Source organism: Peromyscus californicus, unplaced genomic scaffold (assembly GCF_007827085.1).
Source record: "Peromyscus californicus insignis strain IS unplaced genomic scaffold, ASM782708v3 Scaffold_17__1_contigs__length_78620276, whole genome shotgun sequence".
Lineage (NCBI taxonomy): Eukaryota > Metazoa > Chordata > Mammalia > Rodentia > Cricetidae > Peromyscus > Peromyscus californicus.
The window spans coordinates 54,116,701-54,135,951 of NW_026294469.1; the positions used below are offsets into that span (position 1 = coordinate 54,116,701).

General features: G+C 46.7%; 1 long non-coding RNA gene across 2 annotated transcripts in view; it reads right to left on the minus strand.

Moving 5' to 3' along the window:
- LOC128112908 (uncharacterized) overlaps positions 1-19,251 on the minus strand; it is a 38,736-nt gene that overhangs the window by 19,153 nt on the left and 332 nt on the right. For both annotated transcript variants that reach the window (XR_008219226.1, XR_008219227.1), the window contains exon 2: positions 18,312-18,963. This is a non-coding gene — a long non-coding RNA (uncharacterized LOC128112908). The remainder of the gene's footprint in view (positions 1-18,311; positions 18,964-19,251) is intronic.

The following is a 19,251-nucleotide window of genomic DNA, read 5'->3' on the forward strand; positions in this document are numbered from 1 at the left end:
TCCAGTCCACTCCCCCCACCGCAAACCCTATAATTAAAAAGGCTCTTTTCAGACGGGGCTACAATTCAAGCACCATCATTATGAAAGCCCTGCCCCGTTTCTGTGGTTACTGACAAGCCCCTTTGTGTGGATCTCATTAAATCAAACCAGGGATTCCTGATTAGAGGGATGTGTGTGTGTGTGATAATTTCTAGCAAGAGAAAGCCATGTTGATCTAAGAAATAATGTTGCAAATACAGGTATGACACCACTTTGGATTAGAAAGTAATATTATTTATCTTGCTGGAGCCGCTAACAAATCAACCATGAGAAATTGATAATGGTTTTTGTCTTCATACCCTTTCTCTGTCCTGGCAGCATTCTCCGTCATCCTCGAAAGGGAGACACATAGCTTTCTCTGAAAAGCTATTTTATGGCCGGGCCTTTACGGAGATAACTGAAACTCTACTTTCATCCTGTGCATCTTGCGTTGTTAGGAGTAATCTACTTCTCATAAAGAAAATGACTCTTGGCCAGCCCATAAGCAACAGCAGGTTTTCCTTAAACCCTGAAAAGTAAAATGTGGGCTGGGGAGACAGTCCAGCAGGTCAAGGCACTCACCACTAAACCTGATAAATTGAGTTCCGTTCCTGCTACCCACATGGCAGAGGGAGAGGACTTCCCATAAGTTGTTCTCTGACTTCTACCTGTGCAAAGTGGCCCGTGTACACACACACACACACACACACACACACACACACACACACACACACACACAGGCATGAATGCACACACACGTACAAAATCAACTGTAATTTAAACTTCTAAATTGACCTAACAGGTGAGATGCGCTCACATTTTAACCTAGGCCCAGCTTGTGCTAGCTGCTATTATATCTTCCCACCTTAAATTTTGCCCTCCCAGAATTTCTAAAGTCTTCGTATTATTTTTTTTCTCGTCTCTGACACCGCTTAAGAAGCAGCTGAAGGAGGAAGTTTCTTTTGGCTCGTGGTTCAAGAGACATAGTAGGATTTATTGCAGGGAGGGGGTGAAGTGCTGGGCTGTTCCGCGTTGGCACAGGGAACAGAGCTCAGGGAACAGACTATTTACATCTTGGTGGTATCGGCTGGAATGCAGAAAGCTCTGGTTGGAAACAGAGTCACCTACAACCTTTAAGACCTGCCCTCTGGGACCTAGGTCGGCCCCATGTTCCAGTTTTCATGACTATCCAAAACATTGTCACCGGCCTGGGACCAAGTGTTTGAACACCTGAACTTGTGAAAGGACATATCAAATCAAAAAACCTGGATGTGACATGGTGGTGCACACCTTGAAACCCACTGGGGTAGAGTCGGAAAGATCTCGGTGAATTCAAGGCCAGCCTGGTCTACAAAGTGAGTTCCAGGACAGCCAAGACTGTTAATGCAGAGAAACTTTGTCTCCAGAAAAAGAAAAAAAAAAAAAAAGAAAGAAAGAAAGAAAAAAAACTTTTTTTTTTAAGGACCCTTCCTTATCATAAAATTCCCAATGCCCTGCCTACTTCTGACAAAGGCTATTTGTCTAAACCAACCTTGCATTCTAATTTCTCTGGGTCTTTGTTCACTTGAATCAGGGCTCTTTCTTGTCTCTGAACCTCGTCTTAGTGGCGCTGATCAACTCGCTAGATGACTTCATTTTTTAAAAGATTATTTATTTGATGTATATGAGGGCTCTATCGGCATGTATGACCCTGTGCCCAAAGAGGGCATCAGACCCCACTATAGATGGTTGTGAGCCACCCTGTGGTTGCTGGGAATTGAACTCAGGACCTCTGGAAGAGCAGCCAGTGCCATCTCTCCAGCCCCTAGAGGACTTCATTTAAACACTTAATCTCCATAGACCCACCGCTCTTTAAGGGGTCTTTGTGCCCCTCTCTCTGCTTAATTCATGCCTGTTTCTAGTTTGTACCCATTTGCTTCAGTCAGTCACAGGAGGCCACGTAAGAAAGAAGGAAATAGTCTGTGGGAGGATGATAAGTGGGGCTGAGGGCAGAGCTCAGGGGTAGAGCACTTACCTAGCATCAGTTAGACCCTGAGTTTGGTCCCTAAGCCCTGAGACTGAGGGTGAGGGGGATGCCAGGTGTGATTGATGAAGGTTTACATCCATGATCTCAGCACTCGGGGAGCTGAGGCAGGGGAGTTGCAAAGAGTTCAAGACCAGCTTGGGCTACACAGTGAATTTCATTGACTGCAGAGTAAACTCTGTCACACACACACACACACACACACACACACACACACACACACACGTTTGCACATATTTCTCTGTGCACCTTATTACAGAACACCCTTTCTTGTCGGAACACAGTCCATGAATGAAGCTATGGGAGAATTCTGAGCCTGTGAGAAAACTCCAAGTAAACCAGAGTCCTGTAACCTCTGTTCCTCCATAGCATGGATCTGTTCTTGGGATGTGCTGTCATGCCCTTCTCAGGTGTAGTAAATAGGAGTGGGTTTACTTTAGATTACCGATCGTCTTTCCTGTTATTATTCAAAATGATGTTTTCAAGCATGAGTTGTCCTCCTGACTGTATAGAGCCTAAACTCACATGACCTTGCCCTTGTGGTTGTATACAACATGAACTGAAGTGAACTTTGCTCGCATGACCTTGCCTAACTCTTAGAATACCCTCAGAATATAAATTGTCTGGTGCCCTGAATAAAGATAGCTATTGCATGAGACTTTAGTCTGACTCATTTTTAGGCTCCACTCTCCCAGGTTCAGGCTGCCCAATAGAGCATTAACAGTTTCTCTTGTCTTCTTCTTTTTAATTGTATGCCACACGTATGCAGGACCCACAGCAGCCAGAAGAGAGCATCAGATCTCTCTGAGGTTGTTACTGAATTTACAGACAGTTGTGAGCTGCCAAGTAGGTGCTGAGAACCGAACCTAGGTCACCTGCAAGAGTGGTAACTGCTCTTAAAGGCTGAGCCATCTGTTCAGCAGTACTCCCCACTTTTTGTGACAGGGTCTTGGTGTGTCTCAGGCTAACTGGAACTCAGTCTAGTCCTGGCTGGATTGGAATCTGGGACTGTCGACGGGATTACAGTTACAGGCCACCATACCCATGCCCTGCCGCTCCCCTGTCTTTCCTGGGCACCATGCTTCAAGGTGTCCTGGTTCTGGGTGGCCCCCAGCCCTGGCACCATGCTTGGTAAAAATGCCCTATGGTGAACACATCCCCCTTCTCCATCACAGGGAGCAGCTAGAAGTACAGATGCCTGAACAGGGCAAAGGTGGTGCAGACCAAGGCTTCCAGGACTTAGGAGGCTTAGGCAAGAGGATTGCGTATTGGAAGCCAGCCTGAACCACACAGTGAAACATTGTCTTTAAAAAGAAAAAACAAAAGAATAAACAAACAAACAATATGAAACAAACAAGCAAACAAAAAACACAAAAAGATGATTACAAAAAAGACAAAGGCTGCCGGGTATCGGTGGCGCATGCCTTTAATCCCAGCACTCAGGAGGCAGAGCCAGGAGGATCTCTGTGAGTTCGAGGCCAGCCTGGGCTACAGAGTGAGTTCCAGGAAAAGCACCAAAGCTACACAGAGAAACCCTGTCTCGAAAGACAAAAACAAAAACAAAAACAAAAAAATGACCCAAGGGCTAAAGAGATGACTGCGTGGTTAATAGCATTTACTGTTCTTTGGATGATCCAAGTGTCACCTCCATCAGGTGCTCCACAATCTGTATGATTCTAGCTCCAGAGAATCTAATACCTCTATCCTGCTCAGACACATGCATATACATACATACATACATACATGGAATTTAAAAAATGGATCTTGCTGGATGAAGTGCCACCCGGGTTTAATCCCAGCACTTGGGAGGCAGTTTGAGGCCAGCCTGGCCTATAGAATGAGCTTCAGGACAGCCAGAGCTACAGAGAGAAACCCTGTTTTGAACCTAAATAAATAAATAAATATTGAGAAAAAAGGGGGGTAGCATTTCCCAATATTTTCAAGGCTGAGGCAGGTGGGTTTCTGCAATTCTGTGGCCAGCATGGTCTATATAATGAGTTCCAGGCTAGCCAGGGCTATACAGTAAGACCCTGTCTCAAAAAAAGAAATGGAATAAAATTTTACACAGATGCCCGAGAACCTGCTGCAGCTGTTGAGACCTGATCAAGTTACACTGTGCAGAAGGTTAGCCTCCTGGTGGCGTCATCTTCTGACAGAGATAAATAAAGCAAGCTTTACCTCATGAACCAGAAATATCTTTTCCCTGAAGAAGATGGTGAAGACCTCAGGAGGCATTGGGAGGCGTAGGGCTGGAGGGGACAGAGGAGGAGGGGGCAGAGGGGGAAGAGAACAGGGTTGCCAGAGCACATCTTCCGTCCGTCCTGTGAGATTGCTAGTGATTAGCCTGGTAACAATGAATATTTATGAGAGTAGCACTGGCTGTTTTGCAGGCCTTCATTTGAATAATCATGAATATGTTTCCATGTATTTGCACCTAATGGGGTGCTTTTCAGTCCTTAAAGAGCCAGGGAGAGAGTGCGAGCAGGGAGACAGGGAATGCAGTGGGGTCATCACCCCCCAGACACCTTTATCTGAGGTACTGCCCTCATCCCTGCCACGCTGTTCACATAGAACTAGGCGGGAAAATGTCTAAAATCATGTGCCCGGTGCCTCGCAATGCCCCGTGGATACTGGCTGCCGCGTCTTCTGAACCTCTTTTTTGCCCGGGAAGACAAGGGCATCGGGATGCTGCTGTCTCCCAGTTCGGTCCTTCTGAATTTCAGGGAGGTTAAATGACTTTTCCAAGTTCACAAGGCTGTCTGATGTGAGTCCAGGTCATTGCTCAGGTCTCTTCCAAGGGCCTGGGTTGAGCACGTCCCCTCTGCTGGGGTCAGTCTTGGCTTGTATCTATTGTCCCGTCATGTAGCAATGAACTGCCTGCCCCTGGCACACTCAGAAACAGAACAGTTGGATGCTAAACCCTTCGGTTGGTTTGTTCAGTGGTTTGAGGGAAGCGATCATTTATTTCTTTCACCCGCAGTCCTGTATTAGTTTTCTTGTAGCTGTGACAGAAGCTACTTATTATGAGAAGTCATGACAAGAGGAACAGGAGGCTCATTGCATCCACAGTTGGGAAGCCGGGAGAGATGAACACGGGTGCTCAGTTTTCGGGGTTTTTTTTTTCCTCTTTATTCAGTCTGTGATCCCTGCCCCCTAGCCCCTGAGACGGGACCACTCACACATTCAGGGTGCATCTTTTCCTTCTCCACTTTCTGGAAACACATCCAGAGATGTATTCCATAGTCATTCTATACCCCATCAAGTTGGCAATCGGGGTTAAGGATATACGGTACCAATAAGGGGTGATAGTTGTTTTGAAGGGATTGATACCAGGAAGGCAGGGTGGTGAGGGCAAGGAAGGCAGAAACATGGGAACAGGGCTGTGTTCCCGTGGGCGAGCACCTGAGGGCAGAGGAGGAGAGCTTCAGTCTACGCAGTCTATGCGTACTGGAAAGGAAAGGCACATGAGAAACCCTCCCACAAGAGGTATAAGCCAGAGGGGAGCCAACTTAGTTATTTTCTACAAACCATCCAGGCATCACTTTGGGGGCAGGGCTTGCCCAGAAGAGGTGAGGTCATCCTATCCTGTGCCTGCAGCTGGCCAGTGGGAGTCCAAACTGCTGTTCTAGCCTTTTCTGGTGCTGCTGAGGTCGGGCAAGCCCAGTAGCTGTTCCAGACTCCCAAGCCTACTCCAAACTGGGCTGTAAGGCGAGGGGGGGGGGCGTGTAGGCCAGAGCCTAGCACAGATGCAGCCCAGCACGTGGGAACTATTATTAGGCAATCCCGACGGGCGGAAGCGAATGGCAATGGACTTGCCGGCACTGGATGGGGGAGGCAAGCGGGTGACTCAGCTGTCCCTGCATCCTTCCTGTGCCAGGCCACACCTGCCACATCAGCCTGCCCCTCCTGCCTGGGAAAGTTCTGCATAGGAGTTGCAAAAGCAAGATTCCAACCTCGAGTTTATTTTCCCAGATCCCACGTTAACCCATCCCCCCCTTCTGATTTACATTTTTCTTCTCGGCTATGGTGATACCTTCAATTACATCATTGCTTCCTCTTACTTGGGCAGCAACCTTTGTCTTTTAAGGGTCCTTTGGCTTTCATGGACCTTGTGCACTAGGTTTTTTAGCAATTCACCTGTAAGGAGCCGTATCTCCAACCTTGTCTCTGAGTGTATTCCTTCCACGGTTATCTTAGTCTAGATGACCCCATCTGGGCTCTTCCAGAGGTCCATGTATTTGAGGGTTTACAGTTACTTCAGGTCAATTTGTTTTTTACCTGAAAAAGTTACATTTCATTTTCCTAAACTGTGGATTGTCAGGGCACCGATACAGAAGAGTCCATGAAATACTAACTGTAGAGGCACACGCTTTTAATCCCAGCACTTGGGAGGCAGAGGCAGGAGGGTCTCTGTAAGTTTGAGGCCAGCCTGGGCTACAGAGTGAGTTCCAGGACCACCGTGTAACAGTCCTGGCTGTCCTGGAACTCAACTCACTTTGTGGACCAGGTTGGCCTAGAACTCGTAGAGAGTCGCCTGCCTCTGCCTCCGAGTGCTGGACTTAAAGGCGTGCGCCACCACTGCCTGGCCCACATCGACATTTTTACTTGGGTTCTGAGAATCTGAACTCATCTCGTCAGGCTTGTATGGTAAGCACTTTGACCCGCTACACCATCTCCCTGGTGTCAACCACCTTCTGCGTTCTTATTGTCTTTCTTTCTTTCTTTCTTTCTTTCTTTCTTTCTTTCTTTCTTTCTTTCTTTCTTTCTTTCTTTCTTTCTTTCTTTCTTTCTTTCTTCCTTCCTTCCTTCCTTCCTTCCTTCCTTCCTTCCTTCTTCCCTCCCTCTCTCTCTCTCTCTCTCTCTCTCTCTCTCTCTCTCTTTCCTTCCTTCCTTCCTTTTTTAAATTTTTTTTTTCTTTTGGAGACTGGATGTCTTGTATCCCAGACTGGCCTCAAACATGTTGTGTAGTTGAGAATGACTTTGACCCGTCCGTAAACATCCTGCCTCCATCTCTCAAATCCTAGGATTACAGATATGTGCCAGCATGTTCTGTACCTGAGATTTTGTTTTGTTTTGTTTGGGGTTTGGGACTTTTTGTTTGTTTGTTTGTTTGTTTGTTTGTTTGTTTGTTTGGTGTGTGTGTGTGATAGACCTATGACGTGTGTGTGCATAAATATGTGAAAGTGTTCATATGTGGGAGTGTGCTGGCATGTGTGCACATACAAGGATAACCTCCAGTGTCTGTACATGCCTTCCCCGTTGTCTGAAAAAGGGTCTCTTTGCTGTTTCCCCCAGTGTATGCCAAGCTGGCTGAGCCACAATCTTGTGTGGGTTCTCCTTTCCATCTCGCATCTCGCCCTCGGAGCGCTGGGGTTACAGATGCACGACTGTGCCGGGCTTTCAGTAGCTTCTGGGGATTCAGACAAGGTCTTCATGTTTGCTTGGTACCCCCTGAGCTATCTCCCCAGACCTGTTTTTGCCTTTTCTTTTTAAATTGTATTGTATTTATTTGTATCACACATAACTGTATTTACTGGGGAGCACCCAGGCATGCCACAAAACACATGGAGGTCCGTGGACAACTTGGGGGAGTCGGTCCTCTTTCTGCCACATAAGGATCAAACTCAGGTGGTGGGTGTCGGCAGCACACATCCTCTCCTACTGAGCCGACCCCCACCCTGGTTCTGGTTGATTTAGAATGTTTCCTGTAGCTCAGAAACTTTTGCCTTTCCTGCCTTCGCCTCTCCGAGACACATGCCACTGTTGGGAAGGGAACAATCTTGGATGTCACACAAAGAAATGCCGAACAAAAGGAAAGCCATCCAGCAAAGCAATTTCTTTTCTTTTCTTTTTTTTTTTGAGCTGAGAATTGAACCCCGGGCCTTGCGCTTGCTAGGCAAGCGCTCTACCACTGAGCTAAATCCCCAACCCAAAGTAATTTCTTTTTGCAAAAGTGGGTGTACCACAACACAAGCCTTGACTGGGTCCCCACTGTTCCAACTCCTGGAAGCCATGGGCCCTGTTGGGCATCTGTTGGGGATGGGGGAGGGGATGGCAGCTGCAAACTGATTCAAGATGGCTCCGTCTTGGTTCTTGCAAACTACCGGGTCTCACTGGCTGTTCAGAAAAGGAGCCAGGGCTAGAAAGACAGCTCTGTGGGTAAAGGCCGTTGCTCCAGCAAGCCTGACAACCGAGTACAGCTCCCAGAGCCCTTGTAAAGAGGAAGAGGGAGAATAGACTCCACAAAGTTGTCTTCTGACTTCTCTATGTGCACCTTAGCTCTTGCCCACATCCCCGAGAATGCCCACCCACCCACCCATAAATAAATGTAAAAGGAGGAGGAGGGGCACAGCGTCACACACCTTTAATCCCAGTGTAGACGTAATTCTGAATGGTTATATTAAATAAGAAACACAGAGCCAAATGCAGAGTTAAAAGCCCAAGAGGTCAGAGCAGCAGCCAAGAGCTAAGACCAAGACCACCTTCTTCACCCTCGCTGTCATCCTTCCCCTCCGAAAGAGACCTACTTCCTGTGTGTCTGTCTTTTTATTGACTTTCTGTTCTGCCTTCTCATTGGTTGTAAACCCAACCACATGACCTCCTTGTCACTGCCTGTCTATAAAGACCTCCAGGCTCTATGGTTGGTATTGAGATTAAAGGCGTGTGTCTCCATGCTGGTGGTGTCCTTGAACACACATCGATCTGCCTGTCATGTGATCGGGATTAAGGGCATGTGCTAACACTGCCAGACTTCTGCTAAATGGCTTGTTATTAGCTCTGACCCCCCAGGCAACTTTATTTATTAACATACAAATAAAATCACATTTCAGCACAAATAAAATATCACCATATCCCAGCACTGGAAAGGCAGAGGGAGGAAGAACTCTGTGAGTTTGAGGCTAACCTGGTCTACATATGGAGTTCTAGGAGGGTAAAAAAGAAAAAAGGAAACAAAGCAATAATGATATATTAAAGAGAAATTAATGGATTCACAACAGGCCCAGTAAAAAATAGCCCAGTATAAGGAATATCTAAACCACAGTTCCAACTGGCCTAGCCATCTTTTTTTTTTTGTTGTTGTTGTTGTTCCTTTTTCTTTTTTTCTTTTTGGTTTTTTGAGACAAGGTTTCTCTGTGAAACAGCCCTGGCTGTCTTGGAACTCGCTCTGTAAACTAGGCTGGCCTCGAACTCACAGAGATCCGCCTGCCTCTGCCTGCTGAGTGTTGGGATTAAGGTGTGCACCAAGGAAGCCAAAAGAGGATGTCAGGTTCCCTGGAAATGGAGCTATAGACAATTCTGAGCCACCATGTGGGTGCTGAGAATTGAACCTGGGTCCTCTGCTAGAGCAGCCAGTGCTCTTAACCACTGAGCCATCTCTTCAGTTCCTTAAAGGAGATTTTTAAGGGGGGGAAAAGTCACACCATCCATGGCATTTATTTCTGTAAAGGCTGATGCTGTGTAGTGTCCCACCTACCCTCACCTCCATCCCCAACCCACTCCTCCAGGAATGAAAGAAGAAAAAAAAAAAACTGGTTTCCTTCTGGAATAAGACTCCTAAAACTTCACATGGTGGCAAGAAACTAACAAATCAAAAGGGGTGATTTGGGGGGCTTTTACCGCCTCTCTGGCTCCCTGCCTTGGGGAAAGTGGCCATGAGAAGAATACCTTGAGTCACAGGAGTTATTAAGCTGGCTAAATACCCATGAATGATTGGGAGAATATTCCAAAGTCCTCCCTAAGTAATCAAGGCAGAGCTGACAATACTCAGTTGTCAGAACACTGGGCGAGGCTGTCCTATTTATCACCTCAATGCCTGCAAGTGTTTTAAGGGCTAGCTGTCGAGGACAGTATCCCATGATCATAGTTCTGTCACAGCTTAGAAGAACAGGGTGGCTCCATGCCAGAAATGCAGGGCTTCTAGGTGAGACTATTCAGCAAGACAAGATGGGAGAGGAAAGGGGAACCCAAATCATTTCCAGGGCCAGTTTTCTGGCTCTATTCTGACTTGTGTTGGTGGGATTGTAAACTGTCATTTGCCGGAGTTCACTAGTTCGGCATGTTCTGGTAGAAGACCAGAAAACAATATGTGTGTGTCCTTGGGAATCCCCACGGCAATTGAGAAATTTCTGAGGAGACAGTGGAGGCTAGAAGGGAATGTGGCATGGATTGCCTGGTTATTGCTGACACCTCGGCCAGTGTGGTTGCCTTCTGCAGTCTACCTTCAATCCTCGACACTGTGGATGCTTACCCTTGGCCAAGCCTGATGAGGCCCAACGCGAGGTGATGGGAATTCAGAGCAACAGATCTAAGAGACCACGTCTGCACCCTCACAGCGTTTGCCTTCAAATGGGAGAGAGAGGAATTGAACAGAGACTGTTTCTTGGGTTTCCATGTTTAACAAAAACAAACAACAACAAAAACCCAAGGTGACCAGTTCAATCAGAACTTCAAATAAACAATAAGTGATTTTTTTTTAGTATAAGTATGTTCAAAGTTTGTTGAGACAGGATCTGTGGACGTCGTGCTGGCCCTAAAGCACTTTGTAGCCAAGGATAACCTTGGACTTCTGATTCTCCTGCCTCTACAAGCACGGGCTACCACACCCAGTTTATGTGGCGATGGGGACTGAACCCAGAGATTTGTGCATGCCAGGCAAACACCCTACCAACTGAGCTACATCCCTAGTATGCTTCTAGCTCTTGGGTGCTTGGATAGTGTATATGCATCACCAGGCCCAGCTTCTTGTTCTATTTGGCTTTGTTGTGTAATGCTTGGCCCTGGAGCCTCCTCTGTGCTAAAGACGTGCAGCTGAGCTACATTCTCAGCCCACATTTACCATATAAACTCTGGTTACCTAAGGGCTATGTGATGAAGAGCAGTTGGGTGAAAAGTATATGATAGTTAAGGAGTCAGTGTAAAAACTCAGGGAGGATGCTGGACCTGGTGGACTTTAGTCCCATCAGGAGGCAGAGGCAGGCAGATCTCTGTGAGCTTGAGGCTAGCCTGGTCTACTAACCCTGTCTTAAAAAACTAAATACAGAAGAAGAACAACAACAACAAAGAACTCAGGTGGGGAAAATGGCTTCCTTAAGATACATTGACTTGGAGGCTGGGTGTGGTGGTGAATGACTTTAATTCCAGTACTTGGGAGGCAGAGGCAGGCAGATCTCTGAGTTCAAGGCTAGCCTGGTCTACAGAGTGAGTTCCAGGACCGTGAGGGCTATACAGAGAAACCCCGTCTTGAAAAACAAACCAAAAAAAAAAAAAACAAAAAACCCCAAAAAACCAAAAAACATTGACTTGGCGAGGAACAGGGCAGGGGTGCTAAGGAAACTGCCAGAAGAAATGTGCTCTCACCCCTTGAGTGTGAAGGGAAGAGATGGGAATGACCTTGAGTGACAGGTTGTGGTGGAGCAAGAGGCCCTTTTGGACCTCCTGAGTTGTGTAGTGGGGGAACATATATGTTACTTGGCACCTTACCCGTGTAGGATTAGAACAGAGATCATATCTAAAAATTCAGATTTTGGAAGTCATCCAATTACATCTGAAGCCCCGAGAGCAAACGCATTCCTTTAAGAAATGCAGATTTAGGAATGAGGAGAGCCAAAGATAGAACCTGGAGCACAGTCTGTATTTCAGAGAGGAATGCAGAAAATGAGCCAAAGAGAGAGGCTGAGGGGGAAGAGCCTGTGGAAGGAGTGAAGATGTCACCGAAGCTAAGAAACGGGAGGTGTGAGAGGGGCTTCCACAGTCGCGCAGCATCCACCAGATAATTCTTCATCAAGGAAGGTAGCCATCACCAGCCAGAGGTTTATCTCAGGTGCCAAGGGAGATTTAAAAAAAAGTTTTATTTTAATTATGTGTAGAGTGTGTGTGTGTGTGTGTGTGTGTGTGTGTGTGTGTGTGTGTGTGTGTGCTGTACACATGAGTAGAGTGCCAAGGGGGCCAGAAGGTGGGTGTGGATGTCCTGGAGCTGGAGTTATAGGTGGTGATGAGTGCTTGAAACCAAACAGTACATGCTCTTAACCTCTGAGTCGTCTCATTAGCCACTGTAATTTGTGTTGAGAACACAGGCGTCAGAAGGACCAGTTATAAGGGTAGACTTATAACTGGTGGGCAGCATCAGCAAAGGCTTATAGAAAATTCCCTTTGCCAGTATCCTAAGGATTGTACAAGGTACAGGATAGGAGTACTTAAGGGTAGCTTAACAGGTGAATATACTCTCTCTATATCTATCTACTTATCTATCTATCTATCTATATCTCTATCTCTCTATATATATCTATTAATATGTTATAGTCAAGTTGACCTAGTATCTAGGACAAACATACTCAAAGGTGAGAAGCTTGGCATGATGGCTCATGTCTGGAGCACTTGGGAGGCTGAGGCAGAAGGATTGGTATGAATTCAAGGACTCTGATTCATAAAACCAAAACAAACAGCTGGCGGATGGAGCTCAAAAGGTGGAGTGCTTGCTTGGCATTCGTGATGTCCTGGGTTCGATCCAAGCACTGTGCAAAACCAGGTGTGGTGGCTCATATCACATCTGTAAGCTAGCACTCTGTCGGGGGAGGCAGAAGCCGAGACTCTTCGTGTGTCTGGGCCGAGGATGTTATGGTGGGTCAGTACTTTTCTCAGTGCTAGGATGAGATGGTTGATAAAAAACAAAGAAACAAAAAGAAAACTGCTGGCTTCCTCCTTTTCACTTTCTTTGGCCCAGGCCTCAGCCCACAAAACAACCTGCCCACATTTAGTGAGTATTTCCAACTCCAGTTAGTCCTCTCTAGAAACACCCTCACAGATGTACCAAGGCACGCGTCTCATCGGAACCCCTGCCCCAGTTTCTATCTGGTTTGTTTTTTTTGGAGGGGGGGGTAGGGGGACGTGCAGAGTCTCATGAAGTTCAGGCCGGCCCCAAACTCGCTGTGTAGGTGAGGATTTCATCCTCTTGTGTCCACCTCCCAACTGCGGGGATTACAGACTGCACCATGGTACCCAGTGAGTCTAAAGGATTCCAAATTCAGTCACGTTGACAATGAAGACTGACCATCAGTCATGCTGAGGGTCAGCATTCCAGGATCCAGACTCACCGATGACTCCAACCTCTGGGGGTCTATGAGGGAAATTCTAGGTTGGGTTTGTAGGGTAAGACAATCCATCTCAACTGTGGGTGGTACCATCCCATGGATTGTGGTCCTGGGGCATAGAAAGGAGAACATAAGCTGAGGACCAGAGTTGCTCCCTGCTTCCTGCCTCGGGCTCTGATGCCATGTTCTCCACCATGACAGACTACCCTCACACGGAGCCAACAGAAACTTTTCTCTTTTTATTGCCACAGAAAAGAGATTTAGGGCGGCTCAGGAAGTGCCTTGGAGGCTGCACTTGGGGCTCAAACATGTCTCTCCCTGTAAATGGGTTTCTTGTGAGAGTCCTAGAAAATTGTAGGTTTACAGCTTGGAAAACCCATTTGGTCTTACACATGGTTCATTACTGTGTTAATTTTTATTTTTTTATGTTTTTGTAAACAGGCTCTCACTGGCTGACCTAGAACCCAATCTCACAGGCTGGCCTCAAACTCACATTGATCTGCCTGCTCTGTCTCCTGAGTGCTGGGATTAAAGGTGTACGCTACCACGTGTGGCTCTTATTCTTTTTGAAACAAGGTCACTTGCTGTACCCGGGTCCATCCCTTTGGCTAGGCTCGTTGACCATGGAGCCCCAGAGAGCCTCCTCTCTGTCCCCGCCCCCACCAGCCTTGAGATTACAGACTCAGCTTTTCCCCGGGTGCTGGGGAACCAAACTCAGGTCCCTCATGCTGTGTGGCAGACACTTTGCAGTCTCAGCTATTTCCCCATGTCTGATTACTATCTACTGCTTCCAACATCACCCCAGCCCACAGTGAGACCCCAGGAAAAACAGAACAAAAAAGTCTAGACGTAGCCAATGTTTCCTTAAGAAAACCTCAAAACAGACTTCAAATATTTATCAAAAAGTTTAGCAGAAAATTATAAAGGATTTGATCATCTTCCCCCATCCATCCATCCATCCATCCATCCATCCATCCATCCATCCATCCATCTACCTATCTATCTTTTTTCGAGATAGTGTTTCTCTTTGTGTAGTCCTGGCCGTCCTAGAACTCACTCTGTAGCCCAGGCTGGCCTGGAACTCACAGAGATCCACCTACCTCTACTTCCCAAGTGCTGGGATTAAAGACATGTGCCACCACCACTACCTAGCCTTCATCTTTTATCTTTAAATACTAGCAGAAAACAAAACAAAACAAAATCTGTATAGCTGCTAATCTAATGCTCCAAATGACTACTTTAAAATGTCAAGCTAATTGTGATTGCATGGAGTTGTGGAGAGCAGGGTGTGTGGAGGGGGATCCGATGTGACCCATCATGCCATCATCTCTGTCCTTAACAGGCTTCTTGTCTCATGGTGACAGAGTTATATAAAATTTACATACCATGTAAAAAGGCAAATTAGTGGGTCTAGAGAGATGGCTCAGCAGTTAAAAGCACTGGCTGCTTTTCCAGAGGACCCAGGTTTGATTCCCAGGACCCACACGGCTGCATACAACCATCCAGTTTCAGGGGATCTGATACCGTCTTTTGGCCTCCAGAGGAACCAGGCACATACTTGGTGCACAGACATACTTGTAGACAAAACACATGAAATAAAATTACAGAAGAAAAAAAAAAGGGACTTAGGAGTGAGTGTATGTTAGGAGTTCCTCAAACCTGAGAAACCAGGGAGGGCTTCCGTGAATGACATACATTTAGACCTAAAGCTACCCAGGTGTTAGTCAGACAAAAGTGGAGAAGGCCAGAGACTCTTTCAGAAAGAGGGAACATGACATGCTTAGACTTGACAGCACGTAGAAGTAGGTCACATTCAAAGAACGGAATGTTCACCAAGCCTGGTTCTTACAGTGTTCAGCGGATGAGGCAGGGGAGGCCCTGTAATGGGTTACAGGATGGAAACCCTCCTAAGTTATGTTTACAGTCTAATGAGGAGTGGCACAAAGGTCTGAGCAGAGGGATGGGGGGATGGTGTCCTTAGAAAGACTCCTAGAGCATCAGCATGGAGGCTGCTATGGAAGCTGGCCAGGCTGGAGATGAGGAGAGCTGGTAGTGATCATATCTAAACTGACTGGAGGGGCTGGAGGTTGAAGGTGGGCGACGGACATGGACAGTCGGATTGTAATCAACAGGGTGGGGATGGAGGTGGCATGGGGATTCTCACAGGGTCTGGTGATGGAGTGGATAAGAGTGAAGGATGGATACAACCAGCGAGAGCTGTTTCTGAGACGGTATGCCTTGAACTATAATTACCTGGAAAAGGAGGATCGATCAAACAACCTCTGGATCACATCTGTGGGGGAGTGCCCAAGGCAGGATTAGAAAGAAGTTCACCCCCAGTGTCGGCCATGGGGAAAGGCCTCAAGGACAGGGCTCTGGCACTAGATGGCTCTTGGAACGAGGTGGGGTCAAACGCACCCAGAGGGCCGAGTCTTCCCAGCACTCGTTACTCTGACTTTGGTTTCCCCGGGGAATGTATTCTATACCCTCTTGCCAGACAGTTCCCAAGGACTGTCATTAACCGGAGATAGAGGCAATTTGCAGTGAGGGACCAGAAGTCAGAATTCCCGGAAGTGTCTAGAGAGATGGCTCAGGGGTTCCAAGTGTCAGCTGTGTAAGCCTGAAGGTCCACGTTCCTGCACCCGAGAACCTACATAGAAAGCTGGATATTGTGATGTGTATGTGTAAGGCCAGCATGGGCACTCAGGTCTCCTCCTCCCCACACATTCTCTGCAGCTAGAGGCTAGAAGTGTACACCCTGAGGAAAACAAAACCCGACGGCATCCACGCCAGTGGCAGAAGACCTTAGTTTTACTGAGAACATATTTACTTTTCGGTGCTTGAGGATTCAACGAATTCACGCCACCCACGGGATGCACAGAACACTGTGGCATCTGCAGATGGCATGGACGGATGCAGGGGGCAGGTAGGAGGCTAAGATGAAGATACAACACAGTGCCCAGGCATGGTCTTCACTGCAGGAGATTCACCCATAAGATCCCCTCCAGGAAGGAACTAAGACTCCAAGGCTTGAAACCTGGGAACCCCAAGGTCTTTTGATGTTGGTAGAGGACGGGGGGGGGGGGGGGGGGGTAGGGAGGGGGGGGTCATATCCACGGATGGAGCCCCATGGCATTTTCTTCCCTCAGATGCTTTCCACACTTTCTCATTCCCTCCTCCTGGACTCAGTAGTTGGAAACAAGCTGGAGCATGGGTTGTCACGGGAGTCAGAAGCAAAGGGTCAGAGGAGCATCTTTCGGTTCTCAGCAGAGTTCTTCCCACCACCATTTCTGAACAGAACTCTTAACTTTCCCTCAAGCCCCATACTTCTGACTCTCTTGATTCTTCAAGGCAGAGCTTACAGACATCACCTCTGCTCTTGTCCTCACCTTCCTTCTTCCTTTGAATAAGGCCAGCTGTCATTGATTTACCAGATAGGCAGAGTTAAGAATTAATGTATTTAGTCACTCCTCAGGACCTGAGGCCATTGAAACATTTAGGAGCCCCCTAAAGTGCTGCCCACTAGGAAGGAGTGCCCCCCCCAGGTCTTCTAGTCAAAGGCCTTTACTGGGGGTGGGGGGTGGGGGGGTGTTCTGCGCTGAAGCTCCGGAAAGGGAAGGAGGTGTTCCCACAGAAAGTCTGAGATCACAAACAAAGACTAAGTATGGAATCTGTTTTTCAGTCCAGTTCTGGCGGATAACAATGAAAAACTGGCCATGACTTCTTTCAGGGGTATGTTCTTGAAAATACATATGAAAAGAAAAATCCCCATTCTATCAAGCTTGCTGTTCTTAATAAGAAATGCTCCCCGACTTGGATGTGACCATCTACACATCTGCTACAAATCAGTCAATTACTCTTCTAGGGTTAAATATTGTAATGATTCCTTTAAAAACAGGCTAGCAAATGTTACATGTTAAACCCTCTACAAATTACACATACCTAGGCCTATCTTGGTTTTGAGCTTAAGAAAAAAAAAAGAAGTGCAGCTCAAAACCTTCAGCCGCAATTGAGGAGTTAGCCTGCAAGGCCTCTGACGGGGAGTTAAAGAACAGGCTTTTCTCCACGCCCCCCCCCCCCTCCAGGAACACACCTTTTGTGTGCTCTGCCTAAACAAGGAATTTCCCAATTTCAGAGTGGAAGGAGGGAAAGCATGGTGGCTACAGTCTTTTACAGAGCTGGCTTCCAACCACAAAAGATTAAATAAAAACAAAAAGCAAAAAACGAAGCTGGGATTCTCCGATCCACCGGAGGAAACACAAGGCTTTCCGTGTTAGCAATAAAAACATCAATAACAAAAATCCCAAAGGGCTTGGGATTCCTTTGGTTTCTATTTGGCATGAGAAGGGTATGTTTTCTTTGTCCTGTCCTTATCTACTGTACTCAGATAATAGTTTTACTTCATTCTTGTAGTCAGATTACTACTTTATTGTTGCTCAAAGCAGAACGGTATACAAGGTAGTCTTACATATGTAGAATGTTAGAATGTACCTTTTTGTAGGGGTTGTTTTGGAAGAGTGGTCGTGCCTTCCACCCCCAACTCAGAAGCTGTCTCTGTAGCTGTGAAACTCAATGATTTTGCAAAATGGGTTCAAATGGGTGCTTTGTTTTTTAACTATCAGTTTATCTGGCCAAAGAGGTTTCTCTGAAGCCCTCATTGTAAAAATAGAAACGAGAGAATCTGTTAGAAATGGTTATCTTTTACTTTTTGGTTGTTTCTGGTTTAAAAGCTAGATGCAACGCTAGCTCCTGTCTTTTGTGCAAATGATGAGTGGGACCGTGTAACCAAATTCCCCCAGCCAAGGGTTGACCAAGAGACTGGGCTTGACAGAGCCCCGCTCACAAAGTCTTTGGCATTACAAATCCGTGGGGCAGCTGCACAGCTGGAGTCCCAGGATAAGCAAGTTAGACTTTGGTTTAGGGGGCACAACTCTTGTAACCATTTAAATGCTGTTTCCCTAAGCTTTCAGGGCTATGGAGGGAGTGGGGGAGGGGCAAGAGAGCCACTTTAAGTACAAAAGATTTCAAACCAACCCATGACCTTCCTCGGACATCTGCACGATCAAATTCCATATATTGTAACAGGGCGCTAGCCTATCAGGATCTCCGATTAGCAGGTCCTTGTATGCTCTTCAATGCACATAATTTTTTTTTTTTTTACATGCAGATTAACAACGGCCTACCTTCAGAAGAAGGAAAAGGCTTCCTCTCAAATGAAATCAAGTCCAGGCAAGGGTGAAACTCAACACACAGAGTGTGTTGGGTGGCATTGTTCTCTGGCTCCAAGAGGATGAGAGTTTCAATTTCATCATCTTGTAACACTGGCAAACAAGATGCTGTGGTTGGCAAAATCTGCCGACTGCATAGGTCTTCCCAAACCTGGGCCGAGACGCGCTGCAACGCGTGCATCATGGCACAGGCACAGGCTGAAACTAAAGAACTCTCATGTGAGACAATAATTCAACTCATTTGCATGAAAAGTCTCAAAGAGCAAAAGATCTTTTACAGTGTCCATTCTACAGGCGCCCTAGCACAGAGAACAATGGCTTCCTCAACGGAAGTTAATGCAAGGGAACACTGAGATTTCAAAGGAAAACCTTCTCTGTCTGCTTTGCAGACATTCACCAGTCTGTTTTAAAATAAAGCACCCGGGAGTGCTTCTGCTGGGAGTCTTCACCGCTCCTCCACTGATAGTTTTGTCTTCAGAGTACAAGCAAACAAGAGAGAGCCTTTTTAGGAGGTAATGGTGGCAGTTTTTTTTTTTTTTTTCAGATCCTTCCATTTTGTCCGACTCCCAGTCAGCACAATTAGCTCGACATGGAGGTTTCTCTTGTTCTAAAAAAAAAAAAGAACCCTTTCAGTGGCGTGCTCGACTGTGCACAATATGGGCACCAGGACACAGGGCTGGAAAACAGCACACTTCATCTGGCATAGAAGGAATCGCTCTCTCTCTCCCTCTCAGATGGGTGACGATCATCTCCCTTCCTGGCCTTTGGCTGCGTTTCTGTATGTATCTTTTTGCCTGTGTTCTGTAAGCCATGACCACCTGCTGTATGTACAACTTGTGCTTGTTAACATTCGTGCACCATTTCCCTTATAGAACTGAAAAGACCCAGCTATTAA